General features: G+C 36.2%; 2 pseudogenes; both read right to left on the reverse strand.

The window, feature by feature from the left end:
- Positions 1–211: 211 nt before the first annotated feature.
- On the reverse strand, positions 212–3,908 carry LOC149176928 (magnesium-chelatase subunit ChlH, chloroplastic-like; annotated as a pseudogene).
- Positions 3,909–4,263: 355 nt separating this feature from the next.
- LOC149176929 (C2 and GRAM domain-containing protein At1g03370-like) lies at positions 4,264–8,367 on the reverse strand (annotated as a pseudogene).
- Between the last annotated feature and the right edge of the window lie 2,059 nt (positions 8,368–10,426).

The following is a 10,426-nucleotide window of genomic DNA, read 5'->3' on the forward strand; positions in this document are numbered from 1 at the left end:
GAAAACCAAGTTTATTGAGGCACAAAGCATCCAAACATTGTGGTATACAAGCTATTGCATTTGCAAAAGGGAGGACACCAAACATGATGGCAACTAAAAAAGAATTAAGCAGACCAACATCATCTAGAACAAAATAACAAGTTGGATCTTTGTCAGTAAGATCACTCATGACTGTAGCTGCAAGTGAAAAGACCCTAGCACCAAAGTCCTTTTATCTTCTGAATATTGTGCACAAGAAAAAATGGCAAAGAACCCTCTTCAAATCCATAAAGGTAAAAAGGTTGTCTGAGTAGCATACATCACTCATACCCACTTGCTTTCCAAACATAAATTCCAAGGATCCATGAGTTTCAAAATGCAAGACATCATCAACCTTAAATATTTTATCCAAAAATGAGTAATAAGCAACAAATCCATGGTGTGGACTTGTTGATTTTGCGAAATAAGCCTCATTGGATTGGCTTCATATCTTAAAGTTGGTTGCACTCCAATGAAAACATTTCCAAATTGTTTTCCATATACAATCAAGTTCTCCCTGTTAGAGTCTTATAATCACAGTGATCAAAATTACTCTTTTCACTATTGGTTATAGTCTTAGGTCAAATTATAATATTTTCAAATTAAATTTGACATCTCTCTTTGTTGGCAAAGTGCCTTGAGTCAATTTCTAAATGTATAATGCATATGTTACTCTCATCACAAGCCTAAGGTCATGGTTCATCAGAAAAACTCATGGGTCTTTTAAGGTCATTTGTTGCACACAGAGATAGTTTTACTTCAAAATCAGTTTTTGAAGTAATGGAAATGAATTTTACAAATGTGAAAGAGATTTTTGTCAATCAAAGACCAAAGAACAAAAACTTCCTTCATTTTATGCACAGGTGTTATGATTTGGGAGATATGCAAAGAAATTTGAGGCTTATGTTCAAAAAATCAAATTTAAAATTTGTTTTACTGTTTTAGTCATTGTTTTTTGACGCGTTTTTCTAACAGATGGAAAGGAATTTTGAGAAACCCAATGAGTTTTTTGTCACGCACGAGCCAAATATCCAAAAACTCTTTCATTTTCTTCACAAGGGTCATGTATTGGAATATTTGACTGGATATTTATAGCCTAGTTTTACAAATTTAAACATTTAATGATTTCATGTTTTAGACATGATTTTGCAGCACATATTCTGAGGATATGGAGATGAATCTACAAAAACGGAGAGAGGCTTCTCTCAAAATCTAGCTAATATACAAAGACCTCCTTCATTTTTGTAACATATGTCATTATTCGAGAGATACGAGTTAATATTTGACCCCTATTTTTAGAAATTTGGTCCCTATTACTAGCAGGGAGTGCCAAATTTAATGCAATTGTTTCTATCTTTATGAAGATGGTTGAGATCGACTCCCTTAGTCCAGGGATGAGGTAATTGTATATTTTTCATGAATTTTAGAGTGAAAAATGTTGGATACTTGAAGCTTTGACATTTTGGAACTGATGTACTTGATTTTTTGGCAGAATTAATATATTGTTGTAGCTATTTTTCTGGGATTCATGTGCTGTGGTCAGTGACATTGTTTTATTTAGTTATTCTTATGAATTTGATTGTTAGATGTTTCTAGCAGCTATCCATATTTATGCTCATGTTAATCTCTTAAGTTTTAAACATAATTCAGTGCCAAAAATGCTCTATTTTGTTTGAGATTATCATTTAAGTGTTTTTATCTTCCAAACAAGTGAATTCATGCATGTATGCTTACTTAATTCCTTCTATCTGATTTCCTCATCACCATACTACTACGACAAATCCATTTGTGTCATTGATTACATCTATCTTACCTCATTTAAATGACTACAGCTAATCTTTTGATCTATTTGGCCTAGTTACTAAACACATTGCTTCATATCCAACAAAACCTAAATCAAAACCCTACTAAGCTGATAACTAGCCTAAAATCCTAGTATTCTCTAGTCACTTCCATTCGCTGTGAGGTTTATTTTAGAGAGAGCCCTCTCTGATTTGGCAGGGCTAGCTACCAAGTCCAAAGTTGGTCTATGGTTACCTCTTTGGTTTCCTTTCTCAGCCATGGGAAACTAAGGAGTGCTAACACTCCCCATCATAATTAAAGTTCCCTAGAGGTTTTCCCTAGTTTTCTTCCAAAGCCTTAGCATAAGGTGTGAGTTGTTGGTACTCTCTCACATTCATTTTGTAATAAATATTAAGATTTGGGTTTTTGAACTTAACTTCTTTGCCATGAATTGTGTCTTTAATCTCCCCATCATAATTAAGGCTCCATGGGGGTTTGCCCCGGTTTTTTTCCAAAGCCTTAGCATAAGGTGTGAGTTGGTGGTACTCTCTCACATTCATTTTGTAAGCAATATTAAGATTTGGGTTGTTGAACTTAAATTCTTTGCCATGAATTGTGTCTTCAATCAGTGCTTCAGAAGTATATGGCAAACCTTCTACGTTATATCCATCTGTCTTTAGTTCATGTAATACACTGAAAATAAAAGAGAATACATTGAGGTAGGCTCCAGTGCAAACATTGGCTTTGTTAGGTGGGAAGCTAAATACATATACAGTTATTTTCTTGTCCTCATGTAAACATGCAAGTAATAATATATTGCATCAGTGAAGACTGTCGTTATACATAACTTCAATTATCTCAATTAGGTTCTAACATGCAAAACAAATTGAAATGGAATTTTGACATGATCACCTTCGTTATTTGCTTTCGCTGAGCCCACTTGATACAAAGTTGTTCAAAACACTTATGAAGTGCATGGGACTTTCCTACACATCAATATAAAGAAGTTAGAAACAATTTTTTACGGCCACTTCAAAAGAACCCTGCAATGGCTCAAGAGAAACTTTGATCCTACATATGTGTATGGTACCATGACCCCTATTTTGGTATTCTGACATCGATGTAATGATAATTTGAGTTTCACAACAAGGTTAACAATTTTAGACAGATTATATTGTTAAAAAATTATCTAATTGATGAACTTGTTGAAACAATGTTCAGAAAAACAATGAAACCTACCCATTCTTGCATCACAGCCTGAGAAAACAATCGGCTCCAAACCACCATCAAGCTCAGGAAGAGCAACCTGCCATGCAACTTGAATTGGATACAATCCCAAAGTGTTGATAATCCATTCCTCTGTAGTCTGGAACACTAGTGGTAAGGCCACAATGTAGGAAACATCAAGCTTGGACAAAGCTTTTATAGCACGAGGATGATCATGTCTAGCAGGTCCACCCACAAGTGTAAACACAATCAAGGAAACCAAAACATCTACAAGAGATTTCTTTGTTATTGGATCATACAAGAAATGCTCCATAGGGGTGGAAAAATCTAATCCACCTAAAAATATTGGCATAACCTTTGCACCTCTAACTTCCAATTCCATCACAACAGTGACATAGTGATTATCGTCACCAATAACAAGGTGGCTTCATTGCAAGGTGATACCAAAGACCGATGCATTTAGGTTTTTGAGTTTCTCATTTGCATCCTTTCTAGTGTCATACCAATTCAAATACTCTTTAACATCATCATACATGCAAGGAGCCAAAGGGTGCCATATTCCTATGTCCAAATAGATGGCTAGATTAGCAAACTCCAATTGTCTTTTATTGAGAGAAGGCACATACAACCCAACAATCATACTAAAGAAGTTTTCAATATTCTCTAGGGATCCAACTAACCAAAATTGCAAACTCGTGATATAGGCTCTAGCATCTTGAGCCTTGTTGCTTGGAAAATACTTGAGGACTTTGGGTAAGGTCCTAATTAACAAGCTGAAGCATGCTTTACTCAAAGCCCGATGACTTCTTATTTATTTTAAACAATTGAAATAGACGACTTTTGGATTGGTCCAACTGATACATACTGAGCATGGTTACCATGTATCTGATGCCTTAGAAGGAAGGACTACTATTTTGGATCCTCAAAGACAGAAAATGGCATTGACTGACTGTGATCACACTTCAGCTAGTGACACCTTTGCAAAGAGAGATATCCCTGGAGATCTTCACCAAAAGGAATGTAAATTAAAATTCAACAATGACTCTCGAGGTAGCCATCCTACTGGTGATGAAGAGGCTACGTCCTCTCATACTATGGGCACTAAGAATTTATGTGATATCTCAGGCAAAGTTTTTCCCGATTGTAAGGTTGAATTGTCTTCCAGGTCCCTTGATTCATTCAAGTGCTCTAGTAGAAAAGAAAATGATAATTGGCAAGACTTGCAGGCAGAGGCTTTCAAATCCAATTATTTACCTGGTAATGATTATTGTCTTGAAGGATCTTGGAATGGGTGCAATCAAAGAGATGAGGAAGCACCTGAAAATGGTCTCCAAAAGGCACACCATGAAGGGTAAGAACTTCCTCAATAACCCAACCATTTCCATTATCAAGCTTTGACTTTTTCTTGATACTTGTGATCTCTACACCAAACCTGGAAACATTTCTATTGAACTTGTACCAAATCTGTCTTTGGTATAATTTTTGTTTGTAAATTTCCCATGTTGTGGTTTTGTAGTTCAGACAACCAGATTTCTCCATTATCTCTTTGTCTAAGCGACCCCCATCATATAACTCCATGAGTGACTCAACCTGTCATTAGGAATTGCAAAAACAATATTAGTATTGATGTCTTTCTGAGCAACAAGTAATATTGAATTAGTAAGAGCCTCTTTCCACAAGTTGTTGAATTTCATTGTTTATTATATCAATGATGTAGCACGATCTTACCAAAACAAACCATCAACACAACAGTTTGAACTTTGTCTAAAACAACCTAAATATTAGATTGATAACTTCACAGGAATGCAGAACAGGGGTTATGCCTCATGAATTGAGATACTTACGCTGAATGGTAATGTTTGTGAATGGAACTTGGTCATGCTCGCTTCCTCAACACCCAAAAAATATCCAGAATCTTCATTTTGGAGATCCCCTGAATCTGTCAGTTCTTCGTCCTCTACTATTTGCATTTTCTGCTCAAAACTCAGTGCCCTATTCCTCCATAGTGCCATGATTGTCCTATTTGACATAGAACTTGTAGTTTCTTAGGAATTAGACAAGAAAGATATTTCATGCTTTGTTCAAAATACCAAACTAGCTTGTCTCAAATTCATGCACATCCACTCTTGATTTTTAATTTTCTTTATTGGAATTCATGCAAATCAATCCTCTTTTGTTGATCCAATATTACTTCTGCCATTTTCACAAGTGACAGAGGACAATGTATGGTTGCTACGATGAGTAAAGAACTCAATGTGTACCTGCATGCAACATTGTAGGAAACAAAGGACTGAAAAATGGACCTTGAGTCTTCCTTTGTCATCTGTGTCCTTTGCACCATGGCTAACATCAAGGCATATGCTTCTGTGAAGGAAGATGACCAAAGATGGACTACCCATTGATGCTAAGGAAGGAGGCAACTCCACTATTTCCTCTATATTTTCCCACATGAAGGAAAATTTGGTTTTATGTCCAAAGAGATTTGGATAGAAATATAGCATCCTTGTAGATGAGAATAAGCGACCCTACAAAACATAAATTCACTTGAGACCCATGTTCTAGTCTATTATTTGCAAAAACTCATGCAAATGTAGCTAAGTGAGGCATAGATACCTGAAGAGGAACTTTATGTTTCAAGTAGCTAGAAAAATCATTAATCAGAAACTCCTCACTTGGAAGTGAAAATAGCTTATGGAATGTTGAATTTGTCTAAGGTGAGCGCCGAGTAATCTGCATAGAATTCTTTCTCATTCTCATGATGTCCAAACAAATAGAGCAATCCATTGAACTATATGTATGCCAAAGAAAATACAAGTATCTACTTGAGATTTAATATCGAAAGATGAATACCTTTTTTCCATCTTCCTTTTCCATCTTTGTTATGTACTAAGTAACCACATTAGGACCCTTTGTATTTGTCAGAAATATCCTAAGGTGAAACTTCGATTGGCAAGCTTGTGCTAGTCTTCCCTGAAGTGGCATCCACAAATCAACCAGTTCCTGCGAAGTAAATTTCAGAAAATTGATCTGAGCAGACCCTAGAGATGTAGCCTCAGAAAAAGGCCCTTCAAAGTCAAAGACTTCTACATCCATCACCGAAGGAGGCTCTTTTGTCGCATCATATTCGAATATTTCTGCAGAATTATTTGGAGAATGAAAGTCAGAATGGAAATCATGAACATAGGCATGGAGAAGCATAGAATCTCAAGCACAAAATATTTGGATAGTTTTATGACATTTTACCATGCTATTGAGGATCCAATGTCTGCAGTTTGATTGAACTTGTTCGAGGTTTCCCATTACAAGTAAATACCACATATGTATTTGAATAACCAGTAGCATCTGCAGCAGAGAAATTCCTTCCTTCAATTAGGGTGACTGTTAGTAGCCATCCATCTCCCTGTGCTTTAATTCCATGATCACCAGCTGTAATCAAGCCATGAATAAGTTTGAGAAACCAAAATGTTTTTTAACAATTGCCAATCTTACTTTTATCTAAATAAGAGCTCTAGGAATTGAAATGGCTCAGAGCACGAATGACATATTGTCTTACCCTATTGGAACCGTGCATACATGAAATGTGAAATCATCTTGAAAATATGATCCACTTGGATAAAAGGTAACCCACATGTAATAAATTCTCCCAAATAATCAGGTAAATCTAGCCCACCAAATTCCAAGACCTGCATCACACTGGGATTGGCCAAGAAGAAGTGAAAAAGGAGATATGCCAAAGAAAATAATGTAGATACCAAGGTAAAAACCCCAATATAAGTAACAATAATCTTCCATTCCAACTAGGAATCCATTTTCAAATCTAACCTTTGTTGTTCTTGCTCAGAGGCCAAGGATGAAATATCCAGTGGTGTAGCACACTGAGAAAGCAACTTGGAAAATTGTTGGTAACTGTCCTTCAGTCCTTGACTTGCCCCACATTCAATCATGTTTTTCATCATTGTAATTTGAATAAAGTTTCATTCTCCCAGAAACAGAAAGATGGGAGGATTCCTTTTCGGTTGGTACTTCTGGCCCTAGTGTGATGTAGAAAATAAATTCACACCTAAATGAACTTCCATATGGAACATATGGCGTACTTATACTTGCTAATACTACAAATTACCTTCCTATCTACTATGAGATAAGTGTGTTCTTATGTAGCTTTGACGACCTTCACTAGTTTAGTTGTCGCTTTGGTTTATGTGACCACTCTTTTCATGGTTTCCCCCGTTGCTTTTCTCCAAGGTCCTTCAACAAGGTCAATTTTCCCCTCTAGTTGTGCTAAATCATGCTTGAAATCACTATTGGGCCCAAATAGGATGGAATTTATATTTATAAGACTAGTAGCATAGGTTTTGTCTGAAAGAATTCCTCCTGGCAGAGGGATAGGAATTTCCTGTTTGCCTGAACCTATGCTATCAAAGCCTTCGTAAAAAAACCCATGTGACTGTTCTTCCTCTTAATTATCTTCACAATCCTGGTAATTTTCTAACGATTATGACTCAGCCCTTTCAATCTGGTTGGTAGTTTCAGTAGTTTCTGTAATTTTGTTGGTAGTTTCTGTATTTTTGTTCGTGAACATTGCAAAGAATCTTCCAGCAAGGGATAGGGTATTCATTTTATCTTCTTGTACAGATGATGTTTCTTCTGACACTCAAGATCCAAAGGAGGACAATGAACTGTTGGAAATTCTTGCTAGTGTTTCCATTGGTTTCGTTGACTCCCTTGCGCTAAGGCTTTCTGCATTAACATATCTGGTCAACCCAAACTCTTGATGAAGAAATTTGTTGTAATTCTCTCTACCATATAGAAATACGATGAGAAGAATCTCCCCTGAATCGCAAACATCACTGAGTGTTAGTTTTTGAGTTTTGGTAAAGAAGTATCTGACTAGGTAATCGAATGCATTCTTGAGTGTACCCCCTTACAATCAACTCTATTCCAAACTGCAGCTAAAAGACAAAAATTAGGGGGCAGAGAAGAATGGATTCAAAAAAACCCTTTCAAGTTCAGGAGTCAAATCAAATCATGGGTGAATGATAGCCTCAGTCAAATTGATGCAAGTGAAAATTATCTTAGTTTTTTCCTTAAAGGGGTATAGAATGCATGGATAGGAAAACCTAGAAATTATGCCATCCCTAATTCATTAGCCTATCAATTTGAAGAATGATATAAGACATGATGAAAATACTCTATGTTCAGTGACTAATAATGCAAACTCTTCCAATTCAGAAGCTAGTTTTTAATCCAAACAAACATTAAAAGAGTGGACACAGAGACGTCAACCAGTAAAGTGAACTCAGAAATGTTTTCTGCCTTGACTCCGGCAGAATATAGCAACATGTATCAAGCTCAAGTTCTTAGTGAAGGTACTATTGATGATAATGTTCACTCATTTGCTGATTTTCTTGGGGAGAGATGCAGTCCGAAATCCAAGACATTAGATAATTATTTTACTGAAACTAAAGGTAGAACAATTGGACATCAAGGTGGAGATTTCGAGACATATTCAGGGAAAGATGTTGGTTTACCTCTGCAAGATATCTCATTGGGTGGTCAAAAGGATGAGGAACTGATTGTTGAAGTTGGATTGGAAAGAGTAACTCAAGAATCAAACTAGATGTTAAAACACACGCCAAGGTTGGAAATTTAGGATCATAGGTATAGCTTCCCCAAAGACCCTGAATTGTCTGAGAATTATAGGTGTGATTTTTCTGAGAAGGACATGGTTAGTGCAGTAATAGAAGCATTGTCAGGACCACCTGAACAAGAAAAAGAGTGCAGACTCGACGATGAATATTTTGTTACAATCAGAATGGGGGATTTTGTACAAGCTTCAGATATTCTTGAAATGTCAAATGAGTATACAAGCAAAAAACAAAGTGAGCTATGTGACTCCAAAAAAGAAAGTGAAATTAATTCCAAAATTGAGCATGTATCATTCAGTGTCAATCCAAACAGTTTGGGTACAGATACAGAGCTTTGTGCAACATCAGAAGGGTGGAAGAGTAATGATACAGATACTTTATATCTTCTTCTTGAATGTGACAAGACCCAACAGGCTCATGTTTTTCAAGGTATGCCTTGGTTTATGTTTACCATTCACTGCTTACAATGTTTTTAGACCATTGTAACTTCCAATTATTTGCTTTTCAATTATGTTGTTTTGCAATGACAACAAAAATTATACAAATTTGTAGCCTCATAATCCAAACCAAAAATCAGTTTGACAGGTCACAAGAATAAGTATTCTTGAAAAATACAAACCATGTCTGGCTTGTACATAGACTCACTTGCACCATAAAGTGACTTTGCAGCAGTACCATCCACAACAAATTCCTTTTCAAGTTCCCTGTGAACTAAACACAGTCAACAAGATCAAGAAAAGCCATCCAAATCCAGCATTCACTATTTTCTGAGTCAAGAGCATATATCTCTCAATAACACAAAGTAAGCTCCTACGTGTTTCCAAGAGATCCAAAAGTTACTTCATTTAACCCCCTCAATTTAATAAAAATAAATGAAAATTCCGAATCAAAGTCAACAATTCACAGATAAGGAAATAATTGCTTAAGAAGCATATCCAGGTTCCATTTGTAATTATCATGAAATAAATTTACTTGGGGAATTGTACCTTTTCAAAGAAGAGTAAGTTCTATTCAAAGAAGCACCTATTTTGTCATGAGACTCATATGAACTGTATCGAACAAGAAAATAAATTGTTTAAAATGTTTCATCATTTCTAGGATATATTCTACTCGAAGCACTAATTGCTTTACAACTGGGAATGATATTTGTAATTGGAGTAAAACAGATGACCAATCATAGAGAGTGCCAATGGACTGCCATTCAGATTTTTCAGCGGACTTAAGATTTTTCAGGATTGGCAGGATTATAGCATTTCCACTGGATTGCAGAATGATCAATTTGCATGGGATGAATTGATATTGTTGGAATTTTATCATTATTATTTTTATATTTTATAATTTTAGAGATGGGGACCCTTATAGAAGGGACCCAGATGTCCCATCACTCCCCTGGATTTTCCTAAAATTTGGGGGTGCTCCCACTCATCCCCCTTGTGTAGATCCCCACTCGTGCGCTCCCCTGTCCCGTAAACTTGGTAGAACATAGGGTAGAATAGAACAACATTCTGCATAAAGTTTAAAAGCATTTTGCATTATGCATTTCAAATTCCATCTCATATTGAATACTAAGTTCTAACAACTTCTAGGCCACAATCCCGATGGTTTCCCTGTTCCAAATGTTGTGAAATCTACTTGGCACTTTACATCAAGGAGAACCCCTGCTATTGAAGCAGGGTACTTTAACCACAACAACACTTAGCTAATGGGACGTCCATCGCACTCCCCATTGAATCTTCTTCAGCATTTTACTGTTC

Source organism: Pinus tabuliformis, chromosome 4_1 (genome assembly GCF_031772625.1).
Source record: "Pinus tabuliformis cultivar Carrire ecotype Pingquan chromosome 4_1, CPIR1, whole genome shotgun sequence".
Lineage (NCBI taxonomy): Eukaryota > Viridiplantae > Streptophyta > Pinopsida > Pinales > Pinaceae > Pinus > Pinus tabuliformis.